This window comes from Passer domesticus, chromosome Z (assembly GCF_036417665.1).
Source record: "Passer domesticus isolate bPasDom1 chromosome Z, bPasDom1.hap1, whole genome shotgun sequence".
NCBI lineage: Eukaryota > Metazoa > Chordata > Aves > Passeriformes > Passeridae > Passer > Passer domesticus.
Genome location: NC_087512.1, coordinates 72,548,732 through 72,567,800, shown reverse-complemented (window position 1 = coordinate 72,567,800; position 19,069 = coordinate 72,548,732). Strand labels below are relative to the sequence as shown.

General features: G+C 35.0%; 1 protein-coding gene across 6 annotated transcripts in view; it reads left to right on the top strand.

The window, feature by feature from the left end:
- LINGO2 (leucine rich repeat and Ig domain containing 2) overlaps positions 1-19,069 on the top strand; it is a 478,753-nt gene that overhangs the window by 366,084 nt on the left and 93,600 nt on the right. Inside the window, exon 6 of one of the 6 annotated variants that reach the window (XR_010354120.1) lies at positions 12,407-14,094. The exons of the other annotated variants lie outside the window; for them this stretch is intronic. The gene's annotated coding sequence lies outside the window, so the exon portion shown is untranslated. Of the gene's footprint in view, positions 1-12,406; positions 14,095-19,069 lie in introns of those variants that run through there. 6 annotated transcript variants of the gene reach the window in all.

Genomic DNA, 19,069 nt, shown 5'->3' with positions numbered 1-19,069 from the left:
GATTGTGTGAGGTCTGAGCATGAAAACCTGCTGATATTGGCAGCATGACAACAAGATGCCCTAAAAAGTGCTTACTTCAGTTGTCTTTCTATGATGCAGCTACCTCTATAGAGCAGTCTGGGAGCACACTGGACAAGGATTTGAATTTTATTCAGTTGGGATGAAATTTTCTGTCAGTCTCAGATGATTTCAAATTAATTTTGCGAAGAAATGTAGTTTATTGCTCTTCATTAAAACATCCTCTTGAAGTCAAATGAAGCTTGATTAGCTGCTCTTGGAAGATTGTTGTTTTCCTCCTTGCACTGTTGAAATCCTTCATTCTCTTCTGAGGTCTTCAGAAGTTTTTACTTGCAATATTATACAGACCTTACAAGATGAAAATGAAAATTCACTAATCTACTTTCAAAAGCTCTAAAGTCTGTACCCCCAAAACGGCAATATTTTACATAACGTGGCATCAATAACTAAACATGTCAGCACATGCTGATGCTTAATTTTGAAGAAATAGGATAAATCTTGTCATAATTAATCTTCTTTTATGCTGAAAAGAGAGAGGAAAAATGATTTTTGACTGGAATAGACTAATCTATTCCCCTTATGGAGCACTTCTTAGCAAATACATGGTCGATGAACATTAATTATATCTTCAGAATATGTTTTAAGACTATTTGAATGATTCTATATTACAAAACCTGCTATTGACAACAAAAAAAAAAAAAAAAAAAAACAGGTCCATGCTGGACCAGGGACCTTCCTGTGCTTACATTTAACCTCAGATTACCACATATGTATAAAAATCTGAGTAATTGAATAGTCAGATTTTAATAGATTCTTAGTGGCACCCATCAAAAGGAGAAGTGGAAGGTGATTCTGATGGCCAGCACTGGAGCAATGCAACAGAATTCTGTTCTGCTTGATCTATATGATTTAGAGTTTGTCACAAAAATGTCATAGAATCTCATTTAGTAGGTAATTTTGGTGAAAAATGTTCAGCGTATTCAGTCCGTACATTGCTCTGTCTCTGTGTTTTGCATTAATAGACATTGAAGAAGCGCCTGAACACATTTAAATATTTCATGAGATGCTGCTTTATGACCCAGTGTTGTACATGCTGTCATCACTCTCCCTAGTATTGTGTGCATCTAAGGAAAGAATCCTACAGAATTAGTTGCTTTTTCTCATCCTTATTCCTCCAGGAACCTGGAGCTGAGAAGTTTGGATCAAATAGAACAGGGTAGATGCATCAAAGATTGGAATTTCTGCAGGTTTTGTTGAAGTCAGTGGTGAATAGAGGCAGGAGTCCTCTATCAATATTCCATGGAGGCAAAGGCTGATGTCTGAGCCTTACGGACACCTGCTTTGCTGGGCACAACACCTGTTCAGGTAGGGTGAGATACACCACTTGTAATCTTCAGGCCTGTGGGAGGAAATATGAGACACATGGAAAGGAGAGAGAAAAAAGCACAAGTACTGGAACAGCTGCAGTGGCAACAGGTTTTAAATGAGATTCATTTTCTACAATAAGAGAAGTGAGCAAGGCCTTAAATGGCAATCTGGCTAAAGATCTTTTACTATGTCTTCTCTCTGTTCTCTGAATTTCTCTTTTATTTTGTATTTTATATTTTCAAGAATGTGAAAGGGATGAAAATAAGAACTTACAACCCTGAAGTTTTAACAAATTATTTAGAACAATGATTTGCACAGAAGACAGAACAATTGCTTTAGCTGTTTTTATAATGGTCCAGTTTTATTGATATGCATTCAAGTTTCCTTCCATTTCTCTTCCTGTCCAGCCTCCAAAGTACAGAAAATGCTATTTGAATTTTTTTTTTAACCCTACATCTTTACTTGTAGTCTGTCTTGTTAGAGCTAGCTAAAACCTATGAAAATCTGAAACCATTTAGCAGATGTCTTAAAGAAAAAAGATAATTCACTTCTGGGATTGACATGGCATCATACTGAGTACATTGCTGGTGGCATGGGGGAAATCCAGGCTCTTAAGGGAAGGGAAAACCATTTCGTTTCTTTTCTAAAACCTCAGCTAGCACTACCTATTTTATTAATTGCCTCATGGGAATAACCCACATGATTGTGATTTATCTCTGGATCTACAAAGAGTACACTGGATGGAAAGCAGTAGCATTTTTTCATGTAGATATTTTTATTTCAGATAGATATTTTATCTTGTGCCTTTGTACCTTCTCAGAAATACGAAATAGATTTACACGTTCTTCTGAAGTTGTTCAGCATCTGGGCTTGACTTGCACATCCAGAAATTACACGTCCCTGCTTAAGGGACACAAGCTCCTGAAACCCCATGCAGTAAACTTGTGTGTTTTACAGAAGTGTGCACCTGACATTCTCTTAGACAGGAACTTAAATGACTCCAATATTTCTATAGTAATTGATTATAAATGTTTTGTAGGCTAAGGAGAAGACGATTAGTACCTCTTATAAATTGACAGGTGCAAGATGGCTTTATACATCAGTGGGCAACGTCTTCTCTAAAAGATAACTCTTAACATTTGGTTCCCTGTGATGTAAAACAAACCTCCTAGACTACCTGGACACCTTTCCAGCCCTAGAACATCAGCATGCCATCATGGTGAGTCCAGCATGGGCAACGGGTTTTACTGACTGTTCCTAAGCCAGGATCATAAGCAGACCTTTCACTGCACATGCCAAAATAATTTTGCTGATCACCTGTCCACTTTCAGGTCTGTTATTCACAGCTGTGTCTTATTTGCATAATTAATATATCAAACCAGAATTGCCTCTTTCTGAGAAGGTTAAATGCTCCATACAAAGAAGATATGTGGAAAGTCAAAACTATATAAGCTCAACATACTCTAATTATCTATTTAAATATATTCAGTTATGAAGCATTCCATGTGGAAAATACTTCTAGACATAGCAAAATTGTGTGCCTCTTTCCACTGTATAATAAACCTGGTGAATGCAGAGTAGTGCTGTTCTTTTTTAGATGGCAGTCAAATGATTTACATGCAAGGAATAGAATATTAGACAGTGATTTGTTTTAATGGAACCTACAATAACTTTAGCCACATATTGAAATCATTTTTGGACTCCTATCAAGTTCATCAATCTTCTATGCCTGCCCTTGATTTTCTTTTCATTTGATACCTATTGCATAAAAAAAATGAAAAACAAGTACTTTCTTTAAATATAGTCATTTTCCAAGAGAAAATTCATTCTGACAGCATTGAGAATTATTGACATATCCAAAGGTTGGTAAAGTTCCTTTCAGAGTAGCTGTTCTTCAAGGAATTATTTCTTTTATCTATTCATGAAGAGTTTCACTGTTTGAGAACTTGAAAGAGGCAGTTATTTCATATTAAGTTTTTATGACTAGCTTACGTTCTTGGCAACTTCCATATCAATTCAAGATTAGTTTTTGGAGGGGTTTTTTGGGTTTTTGGAGTTTTTTATTACATTTAAAAAACCAAAACAAAACATGAGAACAAAATCATTGATTTGACCCAAAATTCAGAATCTAACTCTTTAGCAGAGAGAGATGAAAATAATTCTAAAAATAGAATGCAACTATGATGTATGAATGCAATCTTTTAACAGTATCTGTGCCTGTGTTTTGTGGAAATGGTGTTGGAGGAGCAAGTGGAAACTCCTTTCTCCTGTGGGAGAATATTTTTTTTATAGTCATGAGCAAATTTCACATAATTTTCTGGTTTTATGCTTACCACTTGATGCAGGATAAGGCAAAGTTTGTATTAGCCATCATTCAATAGCAAATATTTGAAGAAGTACAAATGAAAACACACAGACAACTGTATGTGTAGATATTTGGACTGGCAGATAAAATCACAATTTTTTTGAGAATTTTGCATGTGGGCCTGCATGTGTGCGTTGATTGCATTATTTCAAACTTTCCTAAGGATTTGTAATGAGCTGCTCGATGGAACCAAAATTCACAGTACATAATACATCATCTAAAGAAATAAAACAGCACATGCAATGCATTTATACAATTTGCATTAAAAAAAATCGTCTTGAGATGAGCCAAAATACTAGTGAAGCAAATGGGTTGTAATAACAGTTATTGTTGCCCTCCAGTGACAAGGTATGATTACCTTGTCAATTTCATGGCAACAATGAGATCACTTCCACGTGATAGAGTAGGAGTCAGATTCCGCCACACAACACATCATCCAGAACAGGCAATATCTCTACATCACACAAACAAACTTTTATGCATCCTGTAGTTTTCATATCAAATAAATGACAACAGCAGTGGCATATCATGAGCCTCTGATCACCAGGTTAATCTTGTGAAGAAACTGATAAAAGAAGAATGGAATTTCAATGCAGAAAAGGCAAAAAAATTGAAGAAAATGTGAAACTATAACAGATATACAATGTCAAATTGAAGACCCCCCCATCCCAGCATTCCATTCCTAGAGATAAGTGAAAATAATTTTTCAAGAAGAATATAGATTCTAAACAATTATATACAATGCTTCTCTGATATATTTGCACAGCATCTAAGAAGATGCAGTTTAGGAATATTACGAGTTGGAGATATTCTTTATTTTTTAGCAACCCATCATGGATTTTTTTTCAATAGCCCTTGTCAGTCTTGCTTCAAGCAGGGTAAACCTATGATCAGCCATAACATCTAGCGAGAAGGCTTTCATCGCTTAGGTTGTTCTCATATTCCAGAAACAATCACTTCCTTTGTTTGCTTTGCACTTGTTAAGTACAAATTGTGTGTGTTGGCTTCTAGTTAGGCTTCATGAAGTTACACCAGTATTTTGACTAGACAAGGATACCAAGATTTCAGAAAATAAAACACATTAGTTATTATCTTTTCACATGCTTTAAAATAATTCAGACATCAAAAATCAGGTATGATGCGGAAATCTTTGCCAATATCAACACTATCTTCCAAATCTCATCTGTCCCATATTTTGCAGACTTTGTTTCTTTAAGAAGTCAGATGAAAGACTTGAAGCAAAATTGTTTGTTTGCAGCATGCTTCTCTAGACAAAATCATTATTCAGTACTTATAAGAGACGTAATTATATTTTTCTTTACAGAATACTTAGAAAAATACAGAGGCAGGTTTAAAAGTCCACCTCATCACAATAATTCAAACCCAAACCAGCTACATACCCACCAGTTTTCTTTGATATTAAATAACTTAAATTTAATTGGCCTGTTTGCTAACTGCTGCAGATTAAATAAGATACTTCAAATGCTAAGACACTGCTCCAGAATATATATCCATTAATGAGACAAATTTGATATTTTCCTGTAGAGACATATAAGGTAGGTGTAGAGAGATGAAGTACATAAAAGACAAGCTTTTGGTGCGAAGCAAGATCTTGCTTTTTGTTGTTCTTTCAGTCATTCTTGATAAATCCTGTTTTCCAGATTTCTTGATGATCCTTTTTGATTTATCATCTTCATTTGCTTGCCTCTTAATACTGCATCAGTGGTTGATCACTGGCTGTAAAAGTGGCATGACCAAGGTATTTCCTCCCTGATCATTCAGAAAGATTAGAAACATTTTCCAAGCTGAGTGAAAAGATGGCAAGATAAATGACCTCCCAACAGTCACATAAAACACATTGTTTTACTAACTCAACACCTAACTTTAACAAGTAAATTCCAAACCTCACTTCCACGCTGCTCCCATTTTTGTCTGAGATTGAACACCCACATCTTCGCTGCTTATAATTTGGTTTTCACAGCACTGATATTCAGATAGTGGAAAAAAAGAAGTACACTTAGAACTATGTAGCTTTTTTGTGTTTCGTATGGCACTGTGTCAGATTTATATGAAATAATAGTGTATCATCAAATTATTTATTTGCAGATTTAGTATTTTAATAAAATGCAGTAATAAATAATGAAGAAAATTACAAGCTCTAGCACAGGGGCATTATAAAAAATGAAAATACTTTTAATCTATTGGATCATAACCCAGAGTTATATGCTAAAGTCAAACCTTAAGTGTTGCTCATTTTTTTAAGCTGTAGTAGAAGTCCAGTCAGACAGTATATTGTAGAAAAAGCTCCACACAGAATGCCTGTTCATTCCAGAAACTGCATGGTTTTGTCCAGTCTGAAAAATCACTCAAAGAGAAAAAATAAGAGGAGATTAAATCTATGTTGAAATCATGCTTTTATGAAATGCCGTGATAAACTTCCTTTGAAAATATATATAGCATTAATATTGTTTAGTTTGAGTCCCCACTGGATAAAAAATTAAGCTCAGCAGTATCATCCTTGTTCTATAAATGTTCAAGTCTGCTTAATTAAAAACTCCTTATTAAATTCACTGCCTAAAACTATTTGTCAGTGAACCAGTTCTGCTTGTTTGTCAAAATTCCAGTCTCAGAAATCAGTATCATTTTCTGCTTAGTAAGGACTATTCAGGTTAGTGTTTTTAATGATAGCTATAACTTCCTGTGAAGTTCTCCAAATGTCAGAATTAATTTCTCTTATCAGTATATAAAATAAAAATTGAAAAGCAATAAAATATACTGAAGATTTCTTTTTTGCTACTCTTAAGAATTCATATAGAAAAGAACTACTTCTGCTGATCCATTGTTTCCTGGCAGAGAATAATGTGATATATATAGGATAGCCAGCAATGAGCTCATTTATCAGAGAAGAAAAGTCTTAGTTAGTTAGCACTGCTGAGCTTTGTCTACAATAAAATCTTAACCGGTGCTGACAGTGTTTGTGAGAAGCGTATGTAATAGAAATGGTGCTAAAAATAATTCAGCTGCAAAGAAAGATGGGGTAAAATACATTGCACACGTACCTAAAATTCCTTCCTGACATCCAAAGCAAGTAAATTTTAGTTCACAGGCTCTGTATATGAAGATGTGGTCCACATTTGAAGGCTACTGCTATTTTAAAAATACTGTATAAAATTTTGTAAAAAAAATGTTCTTGCAGGTTTCTTGATCATTAAATAAGGTTTCATGAAAAATTATATTCTGCCTGTTTATTGAAAAAGAATGGGGGACAAATCTTCCTTTCATCTTTTTAATTTTGCAGATTCATAGTGAATTTTCTTACAAAATAATCTCTTTCACAGAAGTTTTTTTAAAACAGAAAAATGACTCTTTGCTTTCATATTTGCTCTTCTACTGGTCTTAGTTGTAAAACCTCTGAAGAAAGAACTCTATCCCATGTAATTGGTGCTTACTTTCTTGTTTCTGAAAATGAAAAGCACTTTAGACATTAAAGAAGTAATATTGCAGTATTTGCCCTAATATTCACTGAATAAAAGGATTTGAAATTTCTTCTGCCTCACCAGGTATGTAAGTGTAAGGGGTTTTTATTCATTTGCATCTTGCTTGCATTCACTCTCAGGAAAAATAAAACCAAAAAAAAAACCCCAAACCAAACCAAAAAAAACCATGATAAAATCACACTAAAGATCTGGGCTCAGTGAGACAGAATACTTCAAAGCTGAAGGGCACAGCTGTGATGCATGGTCTGTCACCTGCATTGCTGCCTCTGATGGCTGAGGAGAAGCACAGCAACTTGAGAAGACAAGTGTTGCAGCCCTAACCCCTGGTCGTACAGACTGTATAGAATGTATAGACTGTGCAGTCATCTGCATGTGGAAGGGATGGAGGTAAAAATATTGCCACACCTGACATTAAGAACTGAATCCATTTAACAAGCATTTTTACTCAAATCACCATTTCTAAAAAAAATTGTTTGCTGGCTGGTGAGAAACTTGCACTTTTTCCTGTCAATCCTGTAGTTTCGGTTGGCTTCCCTGAAATACATGTGCAGCTGAGTATATTCAATTCTTTTCTAACCTTGGGTCTTAATCTGCCATTGTTCATTTTGAAAGCCGAATTCACTAAAAACAGTTTGGTAAACCGATGACTTGTATTATTTAGAATTCAAACGGTAAAAATCTGATCCTGGATTTAATGTATGTTATATTAAAGTGATTCTAAAAAGCTTTTATCATTTTCCTGTAATTCTGAGTAGAACTCTGCTTGCCTGCTTTTTGCAATTCAGCTTGTTTTGTAGGCTTCCTGTGGTTTTCTCATTTTCAGTAATGCTGCTAACATAACATTAACCAGTTCCTTTTTTCTGTTTTCTTCTTCCTTTTTTTCTTTCTTTTCTTTTTTTTTTTTTTCTATTCCAACCCTAGCAAAATGACTTCTGTATGATTATGTATGCCAGGCTTGAAACAAAGATCAAATGCTTTATCCACCAGTACTTCAGAAGAACTTTGCTTTATGGAGCCTTTCTTTTCTCCTCTCCTAACATTTCAAAGTCATTGGATTTAAGACTCCTTTGAGAATCAGTGGCACAGTCTGGAGAGAGAACAGGAATGTAAAAGCGGGGCTGGTGTGGAACACTACTCTTTTGCAGAGGGGTGAGACCATGGCATTGCCTAGTCTAGTGCTAAGAACTTATTGATGTAGAAATTGTGTTAGAGGTGTGAAATGCCAATCACAAAGTGAGTGAACTTCAGAAAATATGGAACAGATAGCAGGAAAAAAACTGCCTTTCATGAAGGTGACTACACGGTGATCAGAATCACAGCTGAGAATACGGGGAGTTTCCCAAATGAAGGATGACGTTTGACTGCTTAGTAAAGGCCTGAGGCAGTCAGGCCCAGGTGCCTAATGGAAACATTTTTTTCTATGTAGAGTTAATCCTTTCACAGTGTTTTTAACAGAAGTCTGCTGTGCCTTTCAATCCGTGAAACAAAAGTTTTCACTTATTGATGATTTTCCTAGGCTTTCCATCCTTGCAGTAGTGCATTTAACAGGAGGAAGTATATGTCTTGACTGTAAGACGAAAGAAATAAAAGTCCTGTAGGTTTGAAATTCACTATTTAGTCAATAATTGATCAATTGACTGATCAATATTATTATCACATAAAAGTAGGATGAACAGTTGAAAAAGTCACAAGTTAGAAGAGGAATCCAATTTCAATCAGTTCAGTCCACTCAGCTAGTTGAAGGGAATTTTTCCTCTACCTTAGCAAAGTGGGGAGGTTGTCTGTTAGTTCTTCCAAGGGAAAGAAAGGAATTAAATATTTTCAAATAAGAGAAAATGCTCTAGAAAAGAAAAAAACAGTAGGGTGGATCAAAGTTGAAATTAAGAATCAATTTTGTTACCAACTTGAAGTTAAGAGGAAGAAAAATTTTACTTTGTGGCTTTCTATATCTGAATTTTAAGAAGTAAAGATCAGGGGGTTGGAACAAAATGGGAAGCAAACCACTAAGAAGTTTGGGTAAATCACAGATGCATTCTATCTCCATTCACCACCACCTTATTTCTGTATGTAATGTATTTTTATTTAAAATTCAGGTAATAGGTAACAATTCAGAATTTTTTCAGTTTTTATTGTCTAAATGTATTTAGCAGTGAGTAACACGATGAACTTGCCATCATCAAAATATAGCCGAGTGTTTATGATATACTTTCATGTTGTTGGAAAGAGATGAGAAGTTAATCCAATAAGTGCACATTTACTTGGGTTCTTTCATTTTATTTGCCAGAAATACTACCATGGTCTGAAGCTATTAAATCCAAACTCCACTTTCCACTTCATCTTACTTATATATAATATATTCTTAGGACAGCATATTTATATTAAGCCTGTGATGAATCATGACGTAGAACAGGAAAAGCCATTTATTGTCTTGTCTTCATTTTCTGTAGAATTAATAAACTAAATTAAAGTTCCTCAATTTGGAGGTTTGGAGGTTTTTATCTTGTTTCTAATATATTCATCAAACAGTTCATTGATTTATTTTATTCAGCCTCTAAAACAAACATCATTGCCTTTGGTCCCTGTCTAAATTCTACTTTTACCACTTAGTCTAAGTGCCTAATGGATGACAAATGCTATTGTGGGAAAGCTTGAGACTATAAACAGCTGGTATTCAGTTGCTCATGACCAAAATGCAGTGCCTCTGAAATTTTCATCCTTGCACTCTTATATATATGACTCATGCTTAATTTGTGTAGTGATTTTAATTTTATGAGGGAGAGATAGAAAGTATTTATGCTTCAGGTAGACATATGATTAAAACCTTATAATCAAGAAATAATTTTTCACATTCATAGAGTGCTTGTCCTGCTACTCAGGATCTATTTTTAATTAAAAATCTGAGCTCTGGTAGATATGCAAATATCACTATGTTAACAATAATCGCCATGAAAACATGAAAGACTCACCCACTGTCTTGATAAAGCAATAGAGAAGGAAAGTGGTGAGATATCTTACACCTTCCTTAGCTTCACAAAAGGAATTATAATGGACACAGTATAACATGAAGTTTTCACAAGATTAGCCCTCCCTGGGTGATTTGCTGTCTGAACATGAAGGAAACTGTAAAGCAGAAAACTTTAACTCTTTCATGCTATTCTGCAAGAAAACATTAATATTTTACAGTGGATAATGTAAATCAGATATGGCACTTCATTAAGAACAGCTCAGAACTAAAAAAATACAGAATTTTTACTTTTTAAAATGTGATCAAAATATGATAAAATAACACATATTGCAATATGAGAGTGTGACCAATTTCTTCATAGCCTGTGCTCTGCTTCATACTGCAACCTTTTTTTTCAGTGGTGGAGAGTGAGTAAGAAGTTATTTCTAGTTCCTGTTGTTAGAAGGACTGAAATAAGCATGCAAAGCATATATTGCAAGAGTATTGAACTTTATATGAAGAATCAAAGTCTCCACAATTTTGACTTTTCTGATGATCAGAACTCACTGTACCAGCACTCTGGTATCTGTAAAGTAGAATCCCTGCATAATCTTTAAAAACCACTAGCTTAGGTAAGTGTAGCTTTGTGTTGGTCCAGACACAACTTTTTGGTCATCTATTCTTTATATATATGTATGGTTATTTATTTATATTCCTTTATATGTATACCTTGTTATGGTATACCTTGTTAATGGTTCATTCTGCAGAATGTGATTTTACAAAATATATTGTTGTGTATCCAGCCATTACATACGGAGAATATACTTGACTTGTACAGGGTGCCTTGTAACTCTATCGCTTTTTGATTTAGAAGAGGTGAAGTCAACCATAGGTGTATTGCATGTCAATTCTTCTCATTCCAAAGTGCCAGTAGAATCTTTTTGGAATCCATTGCAGCCTCATTACATACATATCTAGAACATCTGCCTGAAAGCTTAGTCATTGCCTCTCTCGGAATGCCTCTCTGAGAAAGTTGTAATAATTGTACAATTGAACAAATGAGAAAGTATGGATTATCTGAGAAATATTAGAAAGGAGTAGTGATGAACACTGCATAGGGGAAAATTTCTTAGTTTTTATTTCTATAGATTATAACAGCATAGTGAATATCCATACTTATAAATATATGGGTTGGTCCAGGCAGCCCAGGAAACATGCAGTTTTCTGTATCATTATTTTCCTGCACCAGATTATGTTGGCAGATATTGATACTTAAATGCCCTGTCTTAAGTACTTCCTTCTTTTCTTTCCATGTGCAAAGATGAGGTCTCTTGATCATTCTCATTTAAAAAATGCTCTCCATTTAGCAAAACAGATGTTCAGTTCAAATAGGCTTCAGGTAATATGGACATCTCTTCCTTTCCTTAGTGAATCCATCGTAACCAAATTACATATGCATAAATGCAGCCTAAGTCCTTCAAGGACATACTAATTAGCTGTGTCATTTGAGATTCACTCTTTGGAATAAATATGCCCCTGTGGCTGTTTGAAGCATTTAGATTCACAGATTGTATTTGAAAATAGTGTTTTGATATATATTAGCTATATATTGTTATGTACACAGAAAGAAAAAGGGACAAAAAGATAGTTATTACACTAAGGTGTAAAATAAGATTACTTATTGCACAATCATATATCCTTTTTACATACAGGAAAGATGAGACTCTGATCAATCATCTCTACTACTCCTAATCTATTCACAGTGTTATAGCTTAGCTAACTGGATTTTCCCTATTTATAATGAAATGACAGAAAATATTTCTAGCTACAGTAATTCACTAATTCATGAATACAACCATCATAGGTAATGGAAGATTTTGATTTCTGTCAGTGTATGTAGATGAAATGTTCTAAAATATGGCATACGGTAACATTACTTGAGATAGAACAAGTTCAATGGAATATCTGCTATAGAGAAAACCTATAGAGAGATCCATCAACTTCAGAAAAACTTTAAAGGAGATGAAACATTTTTATTAGGTGATCTTACACCAAGTTTTGTTGAAATAAGCAAACTATGTGGTATGAGATTGGATGAGTAGATACAGAAAAGAGATACTAAGTAATTCTTAGCTGCTCAAACTTCATGACAGTGTCTGTCTAATTAACCAGATGTGCCACATTAAGTTCCAATTTTTGTGCTGTTTTTTGCAGTGTAAAACCAAGAAAACTGTAGTGACAAACTTCTCCCTCGGAGCTGATATTATCTGTGGACTGTCAAAATCAGGAAGCTCTCCCTTGGTGTGAGTGCAAAGCAGTGGAAACCTACATGGATTAAACCAAAACATTGTAGTGCTAGAAATTATTGCAGAGGACATTTGGAATCATCATGCAATCACTGTTTCTTTCCTTTTCTTCTTTATCCACTAGGCAACATTCAGCCTTACCTAGCTAGAGGTTTTGGTCCTTTTGTTTTAATATAAGGAACTTTAGAAGCAAACACCCACATTTCCATCAAGTTCTGAGGAAGATGAGACTGATAGCTAATAGTACTTCAAATCTAGGAAATCACCAGTTGGCTGGAGTGACAGATCCACCAGAAATAAGGTTGTGTTGTGTGTTGGAAACTGGTATGTGTGAAGAGGGAATGTAGCAATTGCAGAGTCATAATGTTTGATTATAAATTACATTTTAGGGCTCATTAAGGCATAAGAGCATTCATTTTGTTACAAAAACACAGGGATTTAATACAGGTGAAAAGTCATTATGGCACTCAAGGGCAAAATAAACTGTAATCAATTCAGCATGTCTTTATAACAGTAAAGTGATATATATTCTGCTTCAAGCCTTACCCTAATAAAGAGGCCCTAGTTCCAGACATCAGTCCAAATAACTGAGAAATAGAAACTCATTATTTACTGATTGGCATTTCTCCCATTTGTTGTTTTGCTTGTCTTCAAATTTTATTTTAGGGTCTTTTTCTATTGAAAGTTTGTCCGAGAAGAATTTGACAACGCTACCAATACTGATATTATAAAAGTCACATAAATACTAAAAATATGGCTGAAGCACAGTCCTGTTCCACCTTCCCCTCAAAATGAGAAAATTCTTCATACCACTTTTATAAAGCAAATTATACAGTTAGATTACAAATGCATATCTAAGAAGCACTTTGGCATTTTATTCCTTTTGTACAGTGTAAGAATTAAAAACATCTTTTAAGAGCAAACACATCTTTCTACTTCCAACAAAGTTACTTACAGAATTTCTCTCATGTTCTCTGGGAAATTATTACACTGATGACTCCATTATGCAGACCTTTCTTAGTCTGAAAACCTGCACAGCTGTGGTACTGTGGTGCTCTGTGGTGCTTTTCCAAAAGGCTAATTATCCAGTGTCAAGCACATTTCTAGTAGAGTGGTGCTGACTACCTTTTTTTTCTCTATTTGTTCAACTAATGAACTTAATTAGGTTCAACTTATGATTGTTGCTTTTCACCTGCTCTTAACTTGAAACTTGCTGCTGCTTTTGTCAGTTCTAATACAGAAACTTACCTATTTTTTCCAAACATATTTGTTCTGTCATTTAAACATGTTAGCCCTCTGAGAGATGGCAGGGGACAAAGACTAAGTGCGCAACACAGCCTCAGTACATCTGCAAGAATATTCATAGACCAAGTCCTCTTTGTGCGCACTTATGGGCATGAGAGAAGGATCTAATGGGGAATTTGGGCTTGGCTAAGGGTAAAACATTGTCCAGCTTTGGCCAGAGAGCAGGAGATACATCAACACATTGGAAGTTCTCACAGAGGCAGCAGGGCTGGAACACTCATCCTGCAAAGGAAGTTGTGGGACTGGTTCAGTGGGAGCAGATTTGGCTTCACAGCACCTGACTGCACCCCAGTAGAGAGTGAAGGGGGATCACGGGGGATCACAGGGGTGGGGATGTTCTCTTCACAGGATTTATGGTGGGACAATAAGACACATTGGCCAAAACAGAAGTTTTAAGGTTCAAGACAGGTTTTTTCCCCTACAAGGTCAACCAGGCATCAGTGCAGGGCACAGTGAGGTGATGGTGCCTTTCTTGTTGGAGGATTTCCAAACTCATTGCAATAAACTCCTGAGAAACCCATTAAGTCCTCATGTCTGAGCCTCTTCTTTGCTGGGGTTAGGACTAGAACCTCCTGAGGTCTCTATCAGCTTGATATTTTATGTAACTGCTTTGATCCCCTCCATGGTATTTCACCACTATGCTCAGCTGGCTTATTAATTTTTACCCAAAAATCAGCCACTGTAAACCACATACATTTTGAAGACCTGCCTTCAACAAAATGAAGCAATAGAAATACTGCCAACTAAGATGTTAGTCCTAGCAGTGGATTTCCCCTGCTTTTCATGGATTTTTATTTTAGTTAATATCTAAATGCCTTAGACAGAGAAGTCCTACACAAATGCAAAAGAATTTTTATTTTTGCTGTAGTATAGAAAAGCCTTTAGTAAGCGTAGAGGTTGCAAGCTCTGTTTTTTAAATTCTTTACCCTCTATTTAGATTCAATTTTTGTCTCTTGTGAATGACTCTTCCAGTATCAAGGAATACCTCTGTCATCAAAATATTTTCAAAAACATCCACAAATCCTCTGGAAGTCAAGCCTCTACAAATATTCTGCAGAGAAAACATCAATTCTACTATATTTCAGCTACAAAAGATGATTCTTGCTAACAAATACAATCCTTGAATATAGTGTAATATAAATACTGAGTGATATATCACCTTGGGCATGGCAATAGTTCTAGGAGTAACATGACTGTGATCACTTCCTGCTATTAAGAAATGAACATTCCCTCCAATGTAAAGTAGAAAAACATTTCTTACTGAAGGGTATGTTTCCACATCAGCCACTGACAATAATCTTTTGCAATAGTAGATGAAGTGAGTGCACCAAATATGTCCTCCCTTTTACATCTGAAATTTTACCACTTTCAAGGGTTATACATGGAATTTTCCATCGTTAAATAGAAATGTCCTAGTGTAGGAATCATAGAAATTACTCCATTTTTGAGATTTGCACCATCAATTTATGTGTATTTGAAAATACTAGAAATATTGTTTAAATAATTTAAATCAAATATGATGAAATCAACAGGACAGAATTATGCTGCACTACATATATGCCATTTTTAGTAAAGCCCACATGCTCAACACACAGTTATACAAGGTAAATAGTGTGTGTGAGCAAAGAAGAAGAAATATGGACCTCAATATGTTATCTGTAATGGTCAATAGCCTTTTAAGCAGTTGAATAGGAGCATAGATGTATTTAAGATCCAGATGTGACTTAATGGATAGATAGCATTCAGCTGTCTTTGAAGGTTTTTTTTCAATGTGTCTACAGTTTCAAATAGAGGTTCTTCTCCAGCTGCATGGTGAGGTTTTAGACAAGCCAGTTAACCTACACTCTTCTAATTGACCTGGAGTGGATAAAGTTCTACAGTTTTTATATGTTGTTCATTTAGGCTGACCAGTATTCAAAGCTCATAGCTGGGTCTCCAAACTAAACTTTCTGGGTGTACCATTATTGTAGATTGTTCTGTATTTGCACCAATGTCTTCTTCACCAGTTCTCATAATTTCATATAACTTTCTCTTTTTAAAATTTAGTTTGGATTCATATCTTTACTATCTCCATAATCTCATTAGCATACACTTAAGATGTATAAGAATGTTGTTAAAATTTATCTCCTTAAAATATAGTATCTTTGCTTTCATTTTTTATTTTAATGCTTGAAAAGGCATTGTGGATCCTATATAAGAGACATGTATCTGGACCATAAATTAGAACTCTTTGGTTGGAAACATGGCTACAAAAGCCATCTCTTGATCACTAGTTTCCCTTAGGTCTTCATGTCTGCTCCATTCTCCAACCCTGCCATTATCTTGTTATTTCCTGAACAGAAATAATCTCATTTCCTAGAACTGACCTGTAGAGAGCTGTCACAACACAAATCACTTGATCACTGGCTCAACAACCTGAGTCATGTCAGAAAGTCACTGCCCTGCCAAATCTATTTTAGAAACCCCTGAGGAGCTGACATAATGAATCAGTGCTCCCTGGTGAGGCTTGCTGCAGGGATTTTTTTAGTTTTTTGTTGTTGCTGTTGTTTTGGTTTGTTTTTTAATGGTTTGGATTTTTGGTTTCTTTTGGATTGGTTTGGGTTTTTTTGGTCTGGTTCATTGGTTTGTTGTTATTATCATGTTAATAATATGTCTGTTTTTCACTTTCCACTTTTTTAGTGGCAATGTTGTTAAAAAAAATGGGATGTGTGCATAAAGCAAGCACAGCACTGCTAGTTCACTTCAGGAACTGCAAAGTTGCTACTTGACCAACAGAAATGTCAGCACGAATGAACATAATGTCACACAGTGATTGGAGTTACTGTAAAATCTCTGCACTGACTTTGCTTTTCCTATTCTTTTGCTTTTTGCCTGTTTGATGTGAAAGGTTTTTTAACTCATAAGAAGAGAAGATTCAAATAAATTGATTTTTAAAATCTATCAAAAAATTGACAAAATACCTGAAGAAAATAGAAAAAGAAAATAATTCTTGTGTTGTTTATATACCACTACTGTTTTACATTATTATGTCTTCAGAGATGCAGATGTAGTATTAATAATTTGTCATATCATCAGTTGTCATCTGTGATCAGAATTCTCAGACTCCAGTTTCTGTATGCTTTTGCTTTTGCCAAAGTGAATTCATGCAGCAGGATCAATATGATGACCTAGATGTCACTAGTCTTGTGCAGAAAATATAAAAATTATTACCTGCTAAATCTGTAAGAGAGGATTAAGGCATTGTAATTTGAAGATAAAATTCAATTACACAAATATAGTAAAAAGTTTTTGACTAGTATATCCACTTAGAAGACTACCACAGCAAGATGCAGGAAGAATTTCCTTCTTGAGATTGGGGTGAAACCAGTCATCCAAGCTTATTAAAAAATGTAAAGGCACTAATCTAGGATAGCCCATCTTTATGCTTCCATTTATTCTTTGACTAAAATGCCCCATTTTAAATCCCTCTTTATGATACTTTCACAAACCAGCTAAGTACCATTGTTTTGTAAGAATACCTTTTGTTCCTTGTTGAAGTTGTCAACCTCTGTACTAATTATTAAGTAACTGCTAGAAGGAAATTTATGAAGCAAGACTAGAACCATATTAATAACTTTCTCGATATCTGTTGGACTTCTTGCCTGCTAAATGAGTTCTGTGCTTGAACAATTTCTTTAAAAATTTGAAGTTCCATGTTCCCTTCAATATCTTCCAATTTGAGGAGTGTATTTGGTTTTGACTATAAACTTTCGGATTAAAAAATAATCCCTGACCACCTCTATGCAGAAGCATCTCTGTATCCCAAATAGGCCTAGAAACATGATGGGTATATTTCAAAGTGTAAATATGGCTAAGTACATGTATTTCTGAAACATCTTTGCCCTACTTCCCAGTCCTATTAAACTTGCTGTAAGAATTTCTTACCTTCTTTCACTTTGAGGTATGGAGGAGGCCATTCACCTCTAGTCTTGTCGTTTTAGTGAAGATTAAGTTTTACTGGTGCTTCCACTAAAATTATGCAGCTTTAATTGCAATTTGCCATCTGCAATTAGATTAATCGTCTCCAAACTAATGAAGTGTAATTTGTAAATGAACTGTTTGTTTCTCTGAAAGGATCACTCCAGTCATCTAACTGTCAAGTCAATGAATGCTTTGTTAATCTTGACTGTCAGAGTCTAGCCTTTTTGAATTAGATTGACTTTCTGGAGTTGTCTCTTGGCTTGACTCTTTGACAAAGACTAGGGAGGGCAGGAAAGACTTCTGTTTCTGGTTTTCTTCAAAGCCACAGAAAAGCACTTTTTAAAAGGTGCAGGCTACTTTATGCCTTCCATCTTTCTTTTGACACTGTTAAATAAGTCTTTGAGATCAGATCTTCTTACATGACATTTTCCTGTTACACATTTGTCATGATATGGCATGCCCGAGGTGAAAGATAAGAGCAATTTCTTAATGATTATAACAAAGATCAAATATGAAAATGGCACAGTATACTTTACACAGTAACCATAAGACGATATAGAACCCTAGGAGTAGTCGGCCTTGAAAAGTTTTAAATTATCCTTTCTCAAATAATTTCTTTCTAATGTTTCTCCTGGTACTGCCTTCTGATTCCAGAAATATGTTTTTAATTGTTCTTTCAGCATTCAGGTAATGTATCCTCATTTTTCTCAGAATATATTCTCACAGACTGATACATCTGTGTCTGTGTGTGTTTGTGTGTCTGTGTGTTTGGGGCTTGGATTTGCAAAAGGGATGGAGGTGCTGGAGTTTTTGTACTTAAGAGCAGCAGTAGCAGCTAATCTTGTTCTGAATCCCTTTATGCTCATGATAATAAAGTTCAGCTGCTTTATACTGTTCCACTAGCATTTAGATGGTTGAGCTGAGCTAACAGTTGAGTTTTGTGAAACTGCAGATGCATGCATAATGCATAGTTCAGAATGGCAAAACTAATATTCAGATCACACTACTTATATCAATTCCTTATTTCTTATTTTTCTCATGCTTCTAAACTTTGACAATGAACTGCTTTATGGCAAGCTGTTATTTGCATCCTGATTTGTTACAGTGTGTACAAGCTCCAAAGCAGCATTGTGTACCCTTTTGAATTTGAATGAATAAACAAGTTTGTCAAATGAGGTTCAGGATTTGTAATGATTTATAAGAATTACAAGTAGATTATTATTATTTCCAATTCCAGTGTTTTGGAATTGGACATTTTACTCACAGAGAATGGTATCTCTGAAGACAGATATAGCAAGTCAATAAG